This window comes from Oryctolagus cuniculus, chromosome 3, assembly GCF_051225735.1.
Source record: "Oryctolagus cuniculus isolate XC-2025 breed Fujian yellow rabbit chromosome 3, ASM5122573v1, whole genome shotgun sequence".
NCBI classification, from domain to species: Eukaryota; Metazoa; Chordata; class Mammalia; order Lagomorpha; family Leporidae; genus Oryctolagus; species Oryctolagus cuniculus.
Window position 1 is genome coordinate 113,668,887 of NC_142869.1, and position 19,228 is coordinate 113,688,114.

Consider the following 19,228-nt stretch of genomic DNA (forward strand, 5'->3'; position numbering starts at 1 on the left):
ATGGAACTATCAAACTGTGAGCTAGATAAGTCTCTTCTGTTTATATAGTTAGCTTCTCTGAGCATTCCATGATAGTAATGAAAAACTGAGTAATACAAGCAGTAGATATTTTGGATAGGGTCCTGAAGGACTCAATTGTTGGTCATTGGTTGAGTTTACCATTAACTGTTTAAGCAGAGTAATTGCATTATAAAATAGTGTTCTTGGAGGGGACAGTACTATATAATTATAGGCTGAAGCTTGGTGGTAGAGCCTTGTTAAAGAGAGGGAAAGCCTGAGAGGAATGCAAAGGACATTGTGAAAAACAAAAGGTGTTGTGTTTGACATGTCTATTCTGAGAGGTTTGTGAAAGCATTAGAGAACACAAGGGTGAGAGCTGAGCTACTTTGTAAAAGGATAGAGAATCGAATGACAAAGTGGAGACAAAGTGTGGATGTGAGATGTGCAACAAGACAGAAAACATACAGCATAGGTATGATCTGGGCCATGGAGATTTCAGTCTTTATTTATTTAACCACTAAAGTTTTATATCCACTGATTGAAAGCATTCCTGAGAATTCAGAGGGAGTGCCCCAGGCAATATGATAGTAGAAGGAAATGAGACATCCAGAGGCACAAATATCATTGATGTTTAGGCTCATTATGTGACAAAGGACTAGGATATGTTAAAAATCGGCATGGGTTTCAGTTCTCTTAAAATTCACACTATTTTCATATGCTTAACTACCATCTAGCTGAGTTCTTACAGATTTTTTGGTGACTAGTCTTCTAAATGTGATGCTGTGACACACCAAGTCACCAAAAATGTTGAGAAAGAGCAGAACATGGTAAGGATGGAATGTCCCAGTAATTAGATAAGTGTCAGGGTTAAAGGCAAGCCATTGTCAGAGATGATGGATTGAAAGGGTTGGGGAAAGGGCTGGTGTTGTGGTGCAGCAAGTTATGCTGCCATATGCAATGCAAGCAGTCCATATGGGCACAGGTTTGAATCTCAGTTGTTCACTTCTGATTTAATCCCTTGCTAATGTGCCTGGGAAAACCAAATAACATGGCTGAAGTCATTGGGTCCCTGCACCCATGTGTGAGTATGGGAAGGAGTTTTAGGCTCCAGGCCTTGGCCTGACCCAGCTCCAGCCATCGCAACCATTTGGAGAGTGAACTAGAGGATGCTTCAATCTCTTGCTCTCTTGCTCTCTTCTCCCCACCAACTCTACTTTCAAATAAATAATTATTTCTTTAAAAAATAATAGAAAATGGTGGGTCAAAATATTTGTAAGACCAACAAAGTGCAGGTTTTCACAAATGCTGGAGTGCATAGCAAGGAAAATGAATTAAAAGACCAGGGACTTGGGTACACATCCCCCCAAAAAGAGAAAGCCTGCAAGAGACATCTGAAATGGAGTAGTGACTTAGCACCTAGTCAGTGTTTAGATAGTATAAATTCAGGCATGTATAAAAGCTAATGACTGAAATATTAGTGTGGCATTTAATTTTTGCTCATGTTTTATGCTATTGCTGTTTTATAGCAATGGATGAAAATGTTTACTTATTTCCATATGTCATTGACACAACTGTGACTCCTCATTTCAATAACATAGAAAACTTTGAAGATAACTGTTGTTTGGGATCCTACCCCAAGATTTCCATCTCATTCTCTCAGGTGTTGGCTATACATCTGGAGTTTGAAAACTTCCCAGGTGATTTTACTAGCCAAGGTTGAGAACTTATGTGTATTTAAAGCAGACCACACTGGAGTTATTCACAGGGTGTAGGAGAAGAAAACTTGTGGATTTATAGCTCATTGACCCAATCAATGTAATTTGCAAAGCTGAATTCCTGGAAAATCCTTTCATAATCCCCAATCACCCCAAATCTATTGCCTGAATCTGTTGAACACAGGACTGAGCATAAGTTATTCATACCTCTATCATATAAATGATATTTACCACTTTCAAAAATCAGTCATACCACTCTCTAAGCTTCTTACAACACTGCTACAGGTAAAGATTTTTGATTTTTGATGAGTTTCCAAGTTTCTTGTGACCTGATTACATCATTTGACTCATTACCAGTTTTCATTCTTATATCAAATAATAACCCCAATTACCATTGATTCAGAACTATGTACTGACAATCTTGCTACTCCTTGAAGCTTCAAGAATCATGCCATGATCTTCATTCTTAGGGAACTCTTCTTTTAGTGGAGGAAAATGTGTGAATAATTATGACATGATTGCCACAGGCAAGAGACCAATCATGCTATCCAAACAGTTCCTGTGGAAAAACTTCCTAAATGACAGAGATCATGACAAGACTGGAGACAGAGCAAGAGGGTATGAGGAAAGCGGGAAAAGGGTAAGCAAACTGCAAAGTTGGAAATATTCTAAGCTATGGAAATGTTAAGATTCAGCCTATATAATAGCTGCTTTCTCTGGGGCAAAGGACTGTGGACTGGTTCATGATGCATTTCATTCCTCTTCCTCCTCTTTAGTTCTGACTGATTCAATGTCTATATCAATAGCTATAAGCTAGTGGGGACTATTTTCACACTTTTTGAATCTGGATTAATTGCCTATAACCTTTAATTTGTGTTTTGCTTGTATAGGTTGTAATGGCTTTCATGTCCCATTTCTCTTCAGAGAAAACTGTCTACGTTATGTTTCCCAGTTGTTTTACTTACTTAGGAATCGACACAGAATCTAAGACAGTATGGCTTATCCTTCTTCTGTTCTATTTATTAGTTTGGCACAGAGCACTCGAGACAATTCAATGACAGTTTTTAAAACCAGTAATACTACCTCATAGTAACATAAGACCTAATTAATTGCAATATCTGGGTATCCAGGTAGCCAATCCTACCTCTTTGGAGAAAGGATTCAAAGTGGATTGTCACAGAGGGAGGGGAGGAGGGAGGAGTGTGTCATTTCTTTTCAACACTTCTTTGATAAAGATCAGATCACTGGCTCCTTATTAATACTCATCCCCCACTTCTTAATGACATTATTTGGATGACAGTGTACTCAGTTCAGAAGCAATATTCACCAATCCCATTTGAAGTATTTAGTTGATAGGACAGACTTCTGACTTGTTCACGGTAACTGGGGGCTGTTCAGTGTTTCCAGGACGTTTCTATGAAAGAATATCACAATTTAAAAACTTACCAGCATTTATAATTCATCCTCTTATGTCTACTATCCTGAAATTCAGATGTGATGGCTCCAGCCATAGCAATGATTCTATGAGAAAGACTGAGAGTTAGTGAGAGTTAGTGGCCCAAGTCAAAATGATATGAAGCCATGATAACAGTACATCCTGTGACATGTCATTAGTAGAGGGAAACATAAATTGCATAATCTGGTTAACATGTTCGTGTGTGTCTCTGTTGGTACTTTTGTTCACTGCATGTTAATATAATTCCTAACTGACTCTCTCTTCCATGAAGGAAGAAATGACAGACTTAAGCCTACTGCTCCATGAGCAAGCCTGGAGAGATGGCATGGAGGAATAAACACTTTTCTTTTCACCTTATGATAGCCAGTAAAGTATATTGCCTTATAAATTTGTATCCTGCATTTAATTTCAGACCAAACAATTGCTTATGTAAAACATTCTATATAATCTAAAAGAAGAGATGATATTACCAAATCCTCAAAATCTAAACTAGTTCTATAAATAAGACAAACATTATTCAGGAAGGCTAAAAGGCAAGCTTACTATACCAAGTTAACTCTTAAGATTATTTTGGAGAAAATACCTTTCTGATTTTCCAAATTATTAGGTGAATAATTTATAAAAGCCTGACCCAGGACATGTTCATGAGAGGATGAGTTGGTCCCTAAAAAGGAAATGACAGCTGTTGGATAATGCTGGAGTTCTGGCTTATGCCTGTGCCCACTCACTGTGACAAAGTTGTGATGAGTCACCATATGCTGTGAGCATAGACACATCCCTTATGAAGAAGAGTGAGAAAACTACCGACATTTTTTTAATTGACTAGGTCAGTATAGGCAAACTGCATAATTATTTTCACATATTTTTAAGTTGACCATTGTGGAAATCTCATGCTCTTTATAGTTTTAATTTAAAATTAATGATGATCCTTGAGCTCTAATGATTACTTCACAATAATATTTTCAACAAGCATTTAGGTATGCAACATTAGACACTGATGCGACACTTCTCAGTAGTAACAATATTCCAGATAGAGGTTGAATGCTCAAGAAAAACAAGAATAACAAAAAGCAATGTTTAATATGGAAAGGGAATTAACTGTCAGAAAAATATTAATTTCCCTATGGCTTTGTTTATTGGGCAATGATATTTTGTAATGTCACTGATGGTGGCACTCTTAAGCCTAGGAATACCTGGAGCTTGTATACATGGGACTTTTGGCCCTTAATATACTGAGTGTGTATCAGATCTGTTTCATCTTTGAGGGCCCAACATCAGACTTGATAATTTTCAAAAATTGTTTTCCTAGAAGCAAATGCATAAAGTGGAGGTTGCAGTAAACTCAGAATTTTTCTTAAAATTTGGAGGAAAGTCAGTTTCATTATCTCCTTCTGTACCTTAGGAATCACATTTCTTGATTATTTAGTTTTTAAGGAGTAATGCAAGTATAATATGCAATTAATTCTATATCATTCCTATGTATCCAAACTGAAAAGTAAATTAAAGAATTCTGCAGTAACCCCCAAGATATTTTGGATTGAGGGAGAATCAGATAATAATTTTGGAGTTTTGACTGCAAAAACATTGGGTGAGTTACATTACTGTCAATAGCATAGCTGGGGACAAGTAGATGATCAGGGGTGCCAATTTTCCCCTATTTTACCCATTTAATAGGGTTATGTGGGCTTAACATCATGCATAATAACATGCATAATGTAAATATCAGCCAAGCACAAAACTTCTGTCTTGTTCTGCCAGCCCACTTTACTCAAATCTCATTTTATTGTTTATACTCACAGGCAAAAATGAATTTTTGTTTTATTTTTACCAAAACTGAACAGCAATAATATACCTTCTCTTGTCACCTTGTGTACCCTCTCTGTTTTAATTTTCTACATTCCTTTGTGTCTTATTGTGACTTATTTAAGCATGCTGGAAACTGTGGGACACAGTGTCATAACCAGGCCTCAAGAAAATATCAGTGTTTAGATTGGCCCATGTTCAAGACTGCTTTGCAGTAATCTGTGGGCAGTACATCATTCCCTTCATACCAACTTGATGCAGTTGGACTTTGTAAGCCTGGAAGTCATGTTTCAAAATACAATGCAGCCATGATAGAATAAAAGTCTGTATATCATTGACTCAAAAAAGCTACCCCCTTCACTTGAGAGCAGGCATTGTGGATTAATGTGTGCAAGAGATTAACTGCCTTTATGTTTTTAAAGATTTGTTGGTTATTGCAGCCAAAATCACCTTAATTAAGGAGAAAAAGGATCATTAATGTCCTTTTGTCTCAGTGACAACGTCATTTGGAGTGGTCCCTAGAAAGCCTCATATTCTACTCTTCACTTCTCGACATTAAATCTATTCCCACCTATGTTCCTGTGATCAATACTTCCATATCTCCCCTATACTTGATCTTAGCCAAAAGGCCAAAAAGCGATATTACTTCCCTATCTGTATCTCTCCGCATAGCCCCAACCTATTTCCTCTTTCCAAGCTGGCCTTTTCCTGTCTCATGTCTTCATGGACTTTTCTTCTTCAAAAAATATTGAACTTAATCACCAGTATGTGGAAATACCTAAATGTGATGTTTTTAAAATTGCTGTTTAAAATCTAACACCTTTAGCTTTGGAGCTTTCAACTCACTAATTTGAATAAATGATTAATCTGAAAAAAAAAAAAAAACAGTGACTAACTTTTCAAAGCTAAGCTAGGTTGGGATGATTTGCAGTCCCTCAGATGACATCTCATGATGTGCTTCCTATCTGGCAGTGGAAACAGTGAGCCCTAATCCAAGCAATCAATTGGTAGAGCCAGGTTAGGCATTGACTCCTCAAGCATATCCTCTTGCCATCATCCTCCCATCTCCTCACTCCACCCCTGCCTAGTCTTAGAATTTGAGTTCTCTAAAGATCTTGCCATTGGTATTTTTCCAGTTCAACCATTTATTCCAGAATGCTTTTACTGGATGTTGTAGACTGATGGAAGCTCCTTGTTTGCATATTAGTTAGAAAATACTAGTACCTGACCCAAGGTGTTGGCACAGCAGGTTAAGGTATTGCCTGCAACACTGGCATCCCAAGTGGGCACTGGTTCTGATCACAACTGTGCCACTTCTGATCCAGCTCCCTGCAATGTTCCTGGAAAAGCAGCAGGATATGGCTCAAGTACTTGGGCCCATGCCACCCACATGAGAACTCTGTGTAGAGTTCCAGCCTCCTGGCTTCAGCCAACAGTAGTGGCCATTTGGGAGTAAACTGGCAGATGGAATATCTATCTCCCTCTGTGCCTTTCTCTCTCTGTAAGTCTGCTTTTCATATAAATAAATAAAATATTAAGTAAAAAAAATCTAAAACCTATAGTAAGATAAAGTACCTAAAGTATGTGATCTGTCTTATACAATAGCCTATCCTTGAATCTGTCTTAATAGATTATACCTAATTAACTAAAAAGCTTAAGAAAAGTTAAAGTTGAGAAAGTCGAGTCCATTAACAAAACAGGTAAAAAGTGTTACCATACTGTTCAGAAAGCCTGTCCACAGGGTGGCCTATGTAATGCTGGCTCAAGCTGCATGCCTTGCTTCTTAGAAAATACTCTGCTGTCTTACTCAGTGAGCCTGTGAAATGCTTGCCAAGTGACTTCGAGTTATCATGGCCCCTAATATCCAATTCATTTGTGTATGGCATCGTGCATTAGCGTGAATTGCTTAAACTACCATAAAAAGAGTTATTGTGAGGTTATTGAGGTTCTGATAAGTGATTGATGTTCTAATTAGTCCTGTTAATAGTCTTCATAGTGGTGTGTTATAATAACTAAATAGTCAGGTTGGGATTTAGGGTCAGTATATTAGTTTGTTGAGTGCCACTAAATGAGGTTTCTTCCTCAGAACCAAATTATAATTTTATAGCTAACTCGTAAACTTAACTCGGCTCAAATACTATTTAAAAGGCTCAGAGAGGTGCTTATTTACGAAGTGTTGAGCCACTAAGGTTTAAGCTGTAAAACTTGAACTCTAGCTATTAGAATTCTTAGGCTTGATAATAACCTCATTTTAAATAATGCTCTACATTTAATGAAAAGAAAAAGGTAAATTACACTACAGTAAAGCAAAAGTTGTAAGTATATACATGCTAACATAAAGTTACATTCATTATTTCTATCAACTAAGAAAAACTGGTAAGTCGTTTTCAATTCTCAATGTCCTACTATGTTAAGAATAATTTCAATCAGTAGAAACCAAATGTTTGGTTTCAGGGCTCTTATAAGAAAAAAAGTTGATTTTTAATTTAAAATGAGTCTCTTTCAATCTTTTGAATATATTTTATGGAAAAATTTTATGGAAAATATTATATTGGAAAATATTTTATTTCTACTAGACTGCAACATATATTAGTTAAGCATTTTTATGTCAAAAAGACAAATCTAAAAATGTTTCCCCATTATTAGTACACTTGAATATTCTGAATTTTTGAAGACTCTTTCTAGAATCTTTATGTGACCTCACATATGTCGCATCACTTTTAACCAAACTGTACCTGTGGCTGTGTAAGACATGAATTGCTTACCTCTTTTAATAGAATCAAAGATGTACATTGTCATCTGAGTCAGAATTCAAGTCAGTTGTGAAGTTATTCCTAAAACCAGATATTGGGATTCTGTGCAATATATTTTATAAAAATGAGTTTTCATCACACATTGATAAAGAAAGTGAGCACATCAGAAAGACCAAACTAAACAGTTTCCCTCTGCTTTGAAAATGGAGGGGGCCAGCTCTGTGGCATAGTAGGTTAATCCTCTGCCTGCAGCACTAGCATCCAATATGGGCGCCGGTTCTAGTCCCGGTTGCTCTTCTTCCAATTCAGCTCTCTGCTGTGGCCTGAGAAAGCAGTACAAGATGGCCCAAGTGCTTGGGCCCCTGCACCCACATGGGAGACCCAGAAGAAGCTCCTGGCTCCTGGCTCCTGCTTCGGATCGGCGCAGCTCTGTCCGTTGCAGCCATTTGGGGAGTGAACCGATGGAAGGAAGACCTTTCTCTCTGTCTCTCCCTCTCACTGTCTGTAACTGTAACTCCCAACTAAATAAAATCTTACAAAAAAGAAAGAAAGAAAGAAAGAGAGAGAGAGAGAGAGAGAGAGAGGGAGGGAGGGAGGGAGGGAGGGAGGGAGGGAGGGAGGGAAGGAAGGAAGAAAGAAAATGGAGGCCAGAGGAACACTGGTCCCTGCCCACTGGTCTTTTGAGATCTAAGGTCGTACTAGTTTTCACAATAGTTATTGGTGTGGTACAGAGCCTGTGAGTGTATAAAGCTTGGTCACAAAAACAAAAGGGGAGCAAAGAGAAAATGGTTTCAGTGTAAGTGTGTGTAGATAGGAAGGCTCACGAGACGATATTCCTGTCTGCAGCAGAGTTTTCATATTCCTGGTATAGGCTTGCAGACACCCACAGGCAGCTTAAGAATTCCCAATGATAATAACTGATCATGTTCACACTTTCATGACCAATGAGTATAAGACTTTCTAAGTAGAAGGCTTCTCATAAAAGCCAAAGTTGGTAATGGAGACAATATTAATTTGACCCAATAATTTTGGGAAAATGTACAGTCATATTCCTTATACAATATTATGTGTATACATTGAGATGGATTTTATCAAAATTTAAATCATTTGAGTGTTAGTATTACAGCAATCAGATAAATGACTTTGTTTTGAAGAATGACTACTTAAGAGCTGTTTATTTTCAAAGTTTGATGGATTAATTATTAACTTGATCATTTATTTATCAACAAATAATTACTGATTGCTTATTTGCCAAGCATAATGAAAGAAGCATAATGACTTAATAGAGATTCATGTAGCCTGCAATCAAATCCTGAATCTAGCAGTTGATAAGTGAATTTACATAATGCTGAACCACTTAATTCCTTAGTTTTCTCATCTTTAAAAGGGGACCAATACTGAAAAAGTTGAATTGAGAATTAAATTTTTGCGAAGTGTAAACTACCTAGAATAGCACCTATTATATCATAAATACATTTTGAATATTTGTTATGAAAGGGAAAGAGTCTATTTTCTTGCCCTCTAAAAATATAATTTAATGGAAAAGATTATATAATTGGGACACATAAACAGTTCTTATGAGGGTGATATACATGAATACCAATATGATATTGAAAGGGCCTTCTCCTAATCAGTCGTTTGGTGATAATAGGCAATGACCTTCTGTATTGTCTTAGCCAAAAGGCCTGTGACGATGCAATACTAAAGAATAACACATTAAAAGGATGCTGGAGTTTCACCACTGAATCGGGATTCAGATTTGTCTAGCAGATAATGTGAGAATGTCATAAACGCAGACACAGATTTCAATTGTGGTTCCCAAACATGTTGTCTGTTCATTCTGGCAAAAGTTAATTAACACTTCTATACCTTCTTGCCCAAATTATTAGTTATTAGTTATTCTGTATAGGCTCTACTAATCAATTTTAGATGTTCAATAAATGGTAGCCATTTTTGATAATTAATATAAACACATACTGTATATGAGATCTGAGCATGTAATTTCTCTTATCACTCTTCGCTGTATGTTCAATGACTTTCCTCCAAAAATATTAATTCTCTTTTTGAAAAGATTTATTTAGGGGGTGGCCCTGTGTCATAGTGGTGTGGTGTAGCAGGTAAAACCACTGCCTGCAGTGCAGGCATCCCATATGGGGGACAGTTTAAGTCCTGGCTGCCCCACTTCTGACCCAGCTCTCTGCTATGGGCTAGGAAAGCGGTAGAAGATGGCCCAGGTCTTTGTGGTCCCCTGCACCATATAGAATCTCCTGGGTCCCTGGGTTCAGATCTGCTCGGTCCCAGCTGTTGCAGCCATTTATGGGTGAACCAGCAGGTGGTATACTTTCTCTCTCTTTCTCTCTGCCTGTGCTTCTCTGTAACTCTGCCTTTTGAAAGTTAGAGAAAGGAAGAGACAGATCTTCAGTCTCCTGATTTACTCCCCAGATGGCCACAATGACCAGCACGGGACCAGTCCCAAGTTCATGTTTCCAACATGCGTGGCACGGGTGCACACACTGGGCCATTTTCTGCCACTTTTCCTAGGTCCTTAATGTGGACATGGATTGGAAATGGAGCAATTGAGGCATGAACTGGTGCCCATGTGGGATGCCATTGTCACAGGCAACATCTTTACCCACTATGCCAGAATGACAACCCCACAAACTTTAATTCTTCAGCATGTTCATAACCCCCTTCTGATCCTCATTCCTGCCTTCAAATCCTTCTCTGTTCCAGGCCAACAACTCCATGCTGTGTTTGTTCACCAACCATGGCAGGGCTCACATGTTGCTTACTCTTTTGGGAAGGAGTTCTCAATCCAAACATAAAGACCAAAATGTGATCATTTCCAGGAAACTTTCAGTCTCTTTCCCCCACCTAACATAAGATGAGGTAAATGATCTTTTTGGATAACGCCCCCAAATTCGCATATATCATCACATTTTATAGCAGTTATTGTCTTTCCTTGACTCAAACTCCTGGAGCCAAGACTCTGTACCATACCTGCCTCTTAGAGACCTAGCTCTGAAGTAGCCACATGGAGGTTGCTCAGTAAATAATTGTGGAATGAATGAAAGAGAACTTAGGAGCCGATGCTGTGGCATAGTGTGTTAAGCTTCAGTCTGCAGCCCTGGCATCGCATATGGGCACTGGTTTGCATCCCAGCTTCTCCTTTTCTGATCCAGTTCTCTACTTATGGCCTAGGAAAGCAGTGGAGGATTGCCCAAGTACTTGGACCCCTGCACCAGTGTGGGAGACCTGGAGGAGGCTCCTGGATCCTAGCTTCGGATCATTCCAGCTCTGGCTGTTGTGGTCATTTGGGGTGTGAACCAGCCAATACAAGACCTCTATTTCTGTCCCCCACCTCCCCTCTCTGAATCTCTGCCTCTCAAATAAATAAATCTTTACAAAAAAGAGTACTTGAGAAATCCATGATGTAAGAAGGAGCAAAACCAGTATTTGAACTTGGAAGATCACTAAGATATTTGAGGGATTTGGCGACAGGACTGTCCATCCCTGAGAAAGCCAATGTAGGTTTGAGAAATGTAGATTCAGTAATACGTGACAGGAACCCATATGTAATAGAGTGCCTCTTGCATTCTGGGGAATACTGAAGGCTCAGAGGTGGAAGGTACATGTCTGTCAATATCAACTACTCTTTAGTGAGTTATCTGAGTATCCATACAGTCTTATTGATTGTAAATTTTTTTCATCATCAGGAAGAGTTTTGCTTAACTACAAACATGGTCTTTTCTGAATACAGAATAAACTTCACAATACTTCTAATGGCTTCTGATTGCAGGTATTTTTATGAATTGGGATCCTCTGAGAAGATTATATTTGGTATGTAGCCTAATTAGTTAATTTGATGGAATTTTCCAAATAATTTCATTTCCTTTGTACTTGATGGAAGAGGCCTAGCCAATGGGAGTTACTAACTTAACCACTTCCTGTATGTGAAACAATGGACTATTCTTGGTCAAAGCACTTTTGGTTAATAAGGACTTTTGGTTGGTAACAAAATTTGATCTCAGCAGTGTTAAGGGAAAAGGGAGAATCAGTAATAAGTAAAATAGAAAGGATTGTAAGTACAGTATTTACTTCAAGAGCCTTGGGATCTAGAGAACAATCAGGAGGCAAGGCAGCCTTTTTTCTCATTTTTAAGTGTTCTAATCTATTTTTGGCAACAATTTAGAGTTCTTAAATTTTTTAAATTTAGTTATATAAGGTGAACAAATTTCATATATTTTGTAAATACAAATTTAAGAGCATAATAATACTTCACATCCTTTCCATCCCTCCCATCCATACTTCCAACATCAGTCCACCTTCATTTCTTAATTTTTCTTTTAATGTATGGAATGACAATGTTCAGTTTATTTTATAATCACAACCTTAAACCTCCATTAGATAAAGAGTTCAACAAGAAATGAGCAGAAAATCCACTGTTTCTCAAAAGTATAGACAAGGGCTATAAAAATAATGAAATCTCAAAGGTCAGTTTTGCTCACATGTTTCTTTTTTTTTATGCTCTCTATATTAGTTACCACAAATCGGGGAAAACATATATTTGTATTTTTGGGTCTGGCTTATTTCACTAAGGCTTTCTAGTTGCATCCATTTTGTTGCAGAAGACAGGATTTCATTTTTTATAATAGCTGAGTAGTATTACATGGTGTATATGTACTGAATTTCTTTATCCAGTCATCACTGATGGACTTCTGGATTGATTCCATAGCTTAGCTATTGTGAGTTGGGCTGCAATAAACATCAGGATAAAGATAATTCTCTCATTGGTTGATTTCATTCTTTTTGGTAAATTACCGGGAGTGAAATGGCTGGGTCATTTGGTAGATCTATTTTCAGATTTCTGAGGAATCTCCATACTACCTTCCATAATGTTTACGCTAGTTCACATCCCCAGCAACCAACAGTGTATTCTTTTCTCTCACATCATTGTGAGCACTTATTTTATTTTTTTATTTTTGGATAATAGTCATTCTAACTGGGGAGGGGTGAAACCTCATTGTGGATTTGATTAGCATTTCCCTGATGGATAGAGATCCTGAGTACTTTTGCATGTTTATGTTGGCCATTTGAATTTTATCCTTTTAAAACTGCCTATTCATATACTGTTCCTATTAACTAGATGGTTTTGTTGAGTTTTTGAGCTATTTATAGACCCTGGATATTAATAATTTATCAGTTAGAGTCTACAAATATTTTCTCCCATTCTATTGGTGGCCTTTTCACTTTGTTGAGTGTTAGTCTTACCTGCAGGAACACTATGTGTATATGGATATTTTGAAAAGTTTGTGGGGAGAATTAAAATGTAACTTTATTGTGGTATAACTCTTTAAAATTTTACATAGATTTTCATAATATATATTTTCTTTGTGTATTCTAAAAATATTTCATATTGTTTATGGTAGATGCAACTGGAAGTGTGCCCTACTATGCAGGATAGTGTTTCTATGAAACAAATTGGTGATTCATTTGCTATACCAATAATGTTTACCACAGTGGATGAAGTGCAGTCCTTAGTGTTTAAGAAGAGTGAATGGGAACTACATGTTTTGTCTGTATGAGTTAGCAATAAAAATTATCAGCAAGATATACTTCTTTGTCATGACCAATGTTTTAGATTACCCCACAAGGTCCTACTTGGTGATATAATTTGGTAATGAACAAACTGTTAAAAAGTAGAGCAGAGTCTCAGTATGTTACAGGATACTGGATTGGGGAAGAAATTCCCTTTGTTCAAAAAGGCACCAAGGCTGTTTAGGATCAGAAGCAGTTTATAAGATTTACAGGCACAGTGGAATCACTTGGCAAGACTGAGCCTAGAACCCAGGTTTCTTAAAATATTTATAGGTTTATCAGCATTATGCCTTAAACGTTATAGCATTGGTGGGTTTGATTGCATCCTGCTTGACTATGGCCGTTGAATGAGTACTTTGAGCCTGTACCTATGGGGAACTTGAACAGGGGATTACGTAAAACAGAGATTAGGATATCTCCTATTCTCAAGGGCCTTGTTTTTCTCACTTTGTCTCTGGTTGTGGCCTTATTTACTCTTCAAGTACTTTTTCAGTTCTCCATTTGAGTATTTAGAACCTCCTGAAAACAGAGATTCTGTCTTGTTTTTCTTCAATTTCCCTGGATTTCTGGGGATTTATCAAATGTTTTATGTAATTTTCTTACCAAATTATTTAATTCTCGTGCTTGCTTTGGCAGCACATATACCGAATTATTTAATTCTCATAGAAATATGAGTGTGTAATTTACACCATTTTATAAGTAATGAAACAAAGTTTATGAAAATTATGTAGCTGGTAAGGGGAAGAACAGAATTCAACAGTCTAACTTTAGAACTCAAAGTAGAAGAACTGCCAATCTATTCAGTTATGTTAGTCATCTTTGACTTCTTGGAATCAGATGTATTACCAACGCTAAGTAAATAAATGAAATGTGTATGGTGGAATTTGTTGAACTGATTTACTTTAACCAGTTCACTAAGTTAAATATACTTTCTGTATCTTAACAAGTAGTGATTAATACTCCTGGGTTTCTCTTGCCACTTTTGCATATGTTCATTCTTTATGCCTACTTGAACTTGCAATTTAATTATACAACTTCATTCATTAGGATATAAACTGATTAAACATGATTAAAAATAGTTATTTATATTAAAATCAAGTTAAGCATTTTTACAGGAACTTAAGAAAATGAGCCATAATAGTAATAGTCTTTAGTTTGGAAAATGATATAACAAATTAGGGAAAAACTAATTTCACAGAATTATGGCCTAAATTATTAGCAAGTATCTCTAGATACTTGCTCTGCCTTAAAAATTTTATAATCAGGAAGAGCATCTACATTAGGATTATGGAAAAAAGATATTAGTTTCCATCAATAGAAAGCTATTCAATCTTCATAAAATTGTCAAATATATATCTGTATTTTGTAGGCTAAAATAAGATATTTGAAGGTGTCAGTTTTCAAATTTCACCATCTTTTATTTCATGAAAAAAAGTAATTGTACACTAACCATTTATTAGATTATTCTATGATTATTTATAAAAATTCAGTGTCAGTTTTCAGTAACCACCACTTACTAATTACAGAACATTTTTTAAAAATAGTGAAAGAAATATTATACTCATTGGCAGTCACTGTCTTTTCCCACCTCAGTTACTCTTTGGCGAGTAATAATTCACTTTTTTTGGTCTCTATATTCTGAACATTTCATATTAATAAAATTATATAATGCATGGCTTTCTATGTAGCACTTTACTCAACTGTGTTACGTTTTCAATGATTATCCAAATGCTGCTTGTATTGGTACTTAATTCATTTTTAAGGCCAAATAATACACCACTGTATTTGAATATTCCATATTTATTCTCTCAGTTGATAGACATTGGAGTTATTTCTACTTTTTTGCTATTATACATAATATGAATATTTATGCATAAAGTTGTGTATGGATATACATTCCAAATATGTTGGGTACATGACAAGAATTTTTGAGTTCTAAGACGTGATAATTAGTTTTATGTGTCAACTTGACTTTTACTGTACCCAGTTATTTCATCAAACTGCATTTTACTGTGACAATATTAAAACAGGATTCTCAGAGTTGGAAACCAAAGCTTTTAACAGGAAGCAGCTTTATTCTTTATGCTGGCAGGCCCAGAGCATGTTTTGTCCAAAGTCTGGACCCCAAACAAAACAGGACTTGTCTTATATACCCTAGCACAAATAACTGTAAGTTTTTCTTTACATATTTGATTACACATATTTGATTAGATATTTTAGAGCTATTGTCCTGCTTACATAATTGTTACAAGGCAGCATATGTGTATATCAAAACAGCCTGGGTTGCAAGATGGTTTTTCTCAGAATCCCCTTTGCACTCATTCCTGGACAGTCCATTCTGGAAGCTCCCTATCATATCTGCCCCTAGCCAGTCCTCCTTGACAGTTTAATGTGTCATTTTCTTTTATTTTGGAAGGGTCTCTGCCACAGAATTCCTTAGATGTGGGTAATATGTATAATCAGTAGTTCTAAAGAATGTTCTTGAAAAATGTGAGGATGCCTGGTACAATCAGTTAAAAGGCCTTAAAACAAAACCAAGACTTCTATAAAAGGAAATTCTCTCAAAATTGCAGCCTCAAAACTTGCCTAAGAGTCTCTACCCAACCAGCTTGACCCACTGATTTGGGATTGCCACCTCCCACAGTCCTGAAGCTGTGAGAGGACATAAGGGTCTGTTTGCTTAGGGTGACACCAAATAATCAGCCTCAAGCAGTAAGTTGCTCAGAGGAAACTTGTATTTACCTGGGACAAGGAAAGGGAACAATGGGAAGTTATAGTTCATTGGAACTAATCTGTTTCCCTGAGAAGCAGTTTGCCAAGGCTTTTATTTTATTTTTGAAAACATATATTTATTTTGAAAAGTAGATTTACAGTCAGAGAGAGAGAATGGTCTTCCATTCCACTGGTTCACTGCCCAAATGACTGCAATGGCAGTAGCTGGCCCAATCTGAAGCCAGAAGCCTGGAGCTTCATCCAGATCTGCAACATGGGTGCAAGGGCCCAAGTACTTGGGCCATATTCTGCTTTCCCTGGCCATTAGTATGGAGCTGTAATGGAAGAGGAACAGCCAGGATGAGTAGGTGCCCATATGGGATGCCGGTGCCATAGGCACAGGCTTAGCCTACTGTGCCACAGGGCTGCCCATGCCAGGGCTTTTATAAAAGAGTAAGGGTAGTAACCAGAACATAGAAAATGTGGAGCAGACAGTTGGGTGTCTTCAGTTTGTTTCAGTTGTACTTGGTATATTGAAACTCCAACTCAAACTGGTAGCTTATGGTATTAAGCCTTCCGTCTTAGTTGTGGCCTGGTCTCCTCCAAGTACAGCATTCAGAGATAAGCTTTCTGGAACATCCTCAGAAAAGGAAGCTCCAGTGTGTAAACACTGGCAGATTAACTGCTTGTTTATCAGGGCTCCTTATTGCCTAAATCTTACATTGTTGGTTACAAAGCAAATTCCTTAAGATAAATATGCTAATATCCCCTAATAGTTGGGTTTCTCTGGAGAGCAAGGACTTAATTGGATATTGGTACTTATACTGGATCTATAGAAAGAATTTTAAAAGGTAAAAATCCTAACTTGATTATTGGTGATTTTTTTTTTAAATTTAACTCTGTAATCTGAATAGATTTTAAAGGTAATGACCTTTATCCAGTGAGAAGTTTGCTGATGGTACATGGTATGATGTGTCAGTAGAGATGTGCAAAATATCACAGCTTATCTTCTTTGATATTCAAAAAGGCAAGCTGCTAAGTGGTTATGCATTGTATAACTTTGAAAATTTCTTTTGCTAAGTAATGGATCTAATGATACTGGCTGGTTGTTCCAGACTTCAGGCAATAGTAGGGAACCAATAGGACAAACTCAAGATTCAAGGTTCAGCCTAAACTTGGTGTAAATGTTTGAAAGCTTCCTGGTCTTCCCTAAAAGAAACTACTCTCCTACAGTTGTAAGTCTGAGATGTCTGATAACTAAACCTAGATTCTCATTCTGTTGTAACTGATTAATAACACCAACTGAAATCTTAGCCTCTTTGCCAGACTTCTATTAAACTGATTGGGAAAAATGGGGTCCTAAATATTTGGATGGGGATTTAATGAGTATATCCCCATAAATCAGCCCTCTAAATGCTGCTGAATCTTCTTTGAAAAAATAATATGAAATCCCTGTCTGACTAACTTAATTCACTTCAGGGTAGTTTAACTCTAATTTGCCTGAAGAAGCCATAATTGCATGCTTTGAAAACGTTGCTTTGAAAGATGGCTAATTCTGCAAAAGACTTATCCTTACTGCCCCCCCTCCTTTTTCTACACCTGTATCTAGACTCAGGATCCAGCAGGATCAGAATGGTGAGCATTAAGTTTGTACCCTAGGCAGTGATATGGACCATAAACTAGAAGATTCGTAAGATGATTCCTAAGTGTATGGACATAAATCTGAGGAATATGTGTGGGAATTGGTTTTAAGGGTGTAATATATCAGTTACAGGGAAAAATGTTGCTGAAGATAGTTTATTGATATAAGACCACTAAGGAGAGAATCCTGATCCAATAGTACAGCTTGAAGTGTTAGAAGGTCCTCTATTAATTTGGTAAATTGGTTGAGGGAAACATGGACCCAAGTTGAAATGCCAAATCAGCCTTCATGCACTATAAAACAAGGGGTCCAATGAATTAGGGATTGGAATGTTTGAGTGGAATTATCATGGAAAACCTTGTTACCCATTTTGTGGCATCTAAAGGACATTTCTCACCTTTCACATGTGAGAAAAATTTCTGCAGACAGCCCTAAAATCTTTTCTGTAGATTAGAAGTTGCCATGGCAAATGTTTCTGCAGAATAGTTTGTTAAATCAATGCATATAATTGGATTCTAGGTTGACAGGAACAAGTGATGGTTTATGATTGGCAAATTCAAAGTAGTATTGTTACCGTAATGGACTGAAGGTCAGCAGTGATCAGAATGGTCTCACTTGCAGAGACCTAAGTCTTTGGCCAGTTGAACATGTTGTCCCAAGAAGAAAAATATGTTGACAGTCTACTACACTTTTACTTTATATTTGCAAACAAGATTTCCACATAAAGCAAATGCAAATACAACTTGAGTCACCATAGCAGAATTCTGTCTATCCACATTCATCTTATTTTACCTGTCCATAGAAAATATGAAACTTGGAGAATGACCATGGGAAACTATAAATTAAACTTGCAGACCAGCTCTCATTGTAACTACTGTCACAGATGTAGTTTTATTGCTAAAGCAAATGAACACATCACCTACTATCTTGTATATAACTACTAATGTATCCATTTTTTTCCTCAATAGCTGTTGATAAACACCACTAGAAGTAATTCAAAGCCTGCATAACATCTACATTTTCATTCTTTGACTGCATATCAACTATCCAGCTCTATGTCATAATTTAGTCTTCAGGAAATTTGATCTCTTCTTTCCATTTCACAAGATATGATACTGGTCTGTGGGGAGCAACTCGGACTAGACTGTTACTCGAATTAAGACTTATTCTATGTATCTGCTCTCCCACAATATGGCGCTGGGAGAGGAGGAAACAGCTTCTACACAGCTGCCTCCAGTTCAACCAATAAACAGCAGGACCTGCTCCTGATTGGAGGAGAGCAGTGTACTCGGCGTGTGGGTAGCAGAGTTGGGATTGGTGGAAGAGGACTATAAAGGAGGAGAGAGACAACATGCACCAGGAACATCTATCTGAAGGAACACCTGAGCAGCCCCCGAGAGAGCCGGCCAGCGGTGTGCTGCTCCCCCGCGGAAGTGGGGAAAGCGGCCAGGGGGAACTGCCCTTCCACGGAGGTGGAAGGGACGGTAGCCAACCCGGGAAGAACCAGCAGCAGACCCGGGGAGGGCCGAGCAGACGAAAGAACAACGCA

At 37.4% G+C, this 19,228-nt stretch overlaps 1 long non-coding RNA gene across 8 annotated transcripts in view; it reads left to right on the forward strand.

The window, feature by feature from the left end:
- LOC149127465 (uncharacterized) overlaps positions 1–18,963 on the forward strand; it is a 30,501-nt gene extending 11,538 nt beyond the window's left edge. For 2 of the 8 annotated variants that reach the window (XR_016231613.1, XR_016231605.1), the window contains exon 4: positions 18,648–18,963. This is a non-coding gene — a long non-coding RNA (uncharacterized LOC149127465). Of the gene's footprint in view, positions 1–2,185; positions 2,356–10,460; positions 10,617–10,928; positions 11,134–11,526; positions 11,568–18,647 lie in introns of those variants that run through there. The other 6 variants (XR_016231608.1, XR_016231611.1, XR_016231612.1 and 3 more) reach the window with 6 other exon arrangements.
- The last annotated feature ends 265 nt before the right edge of the window (positions 18,964–19,228 follow it).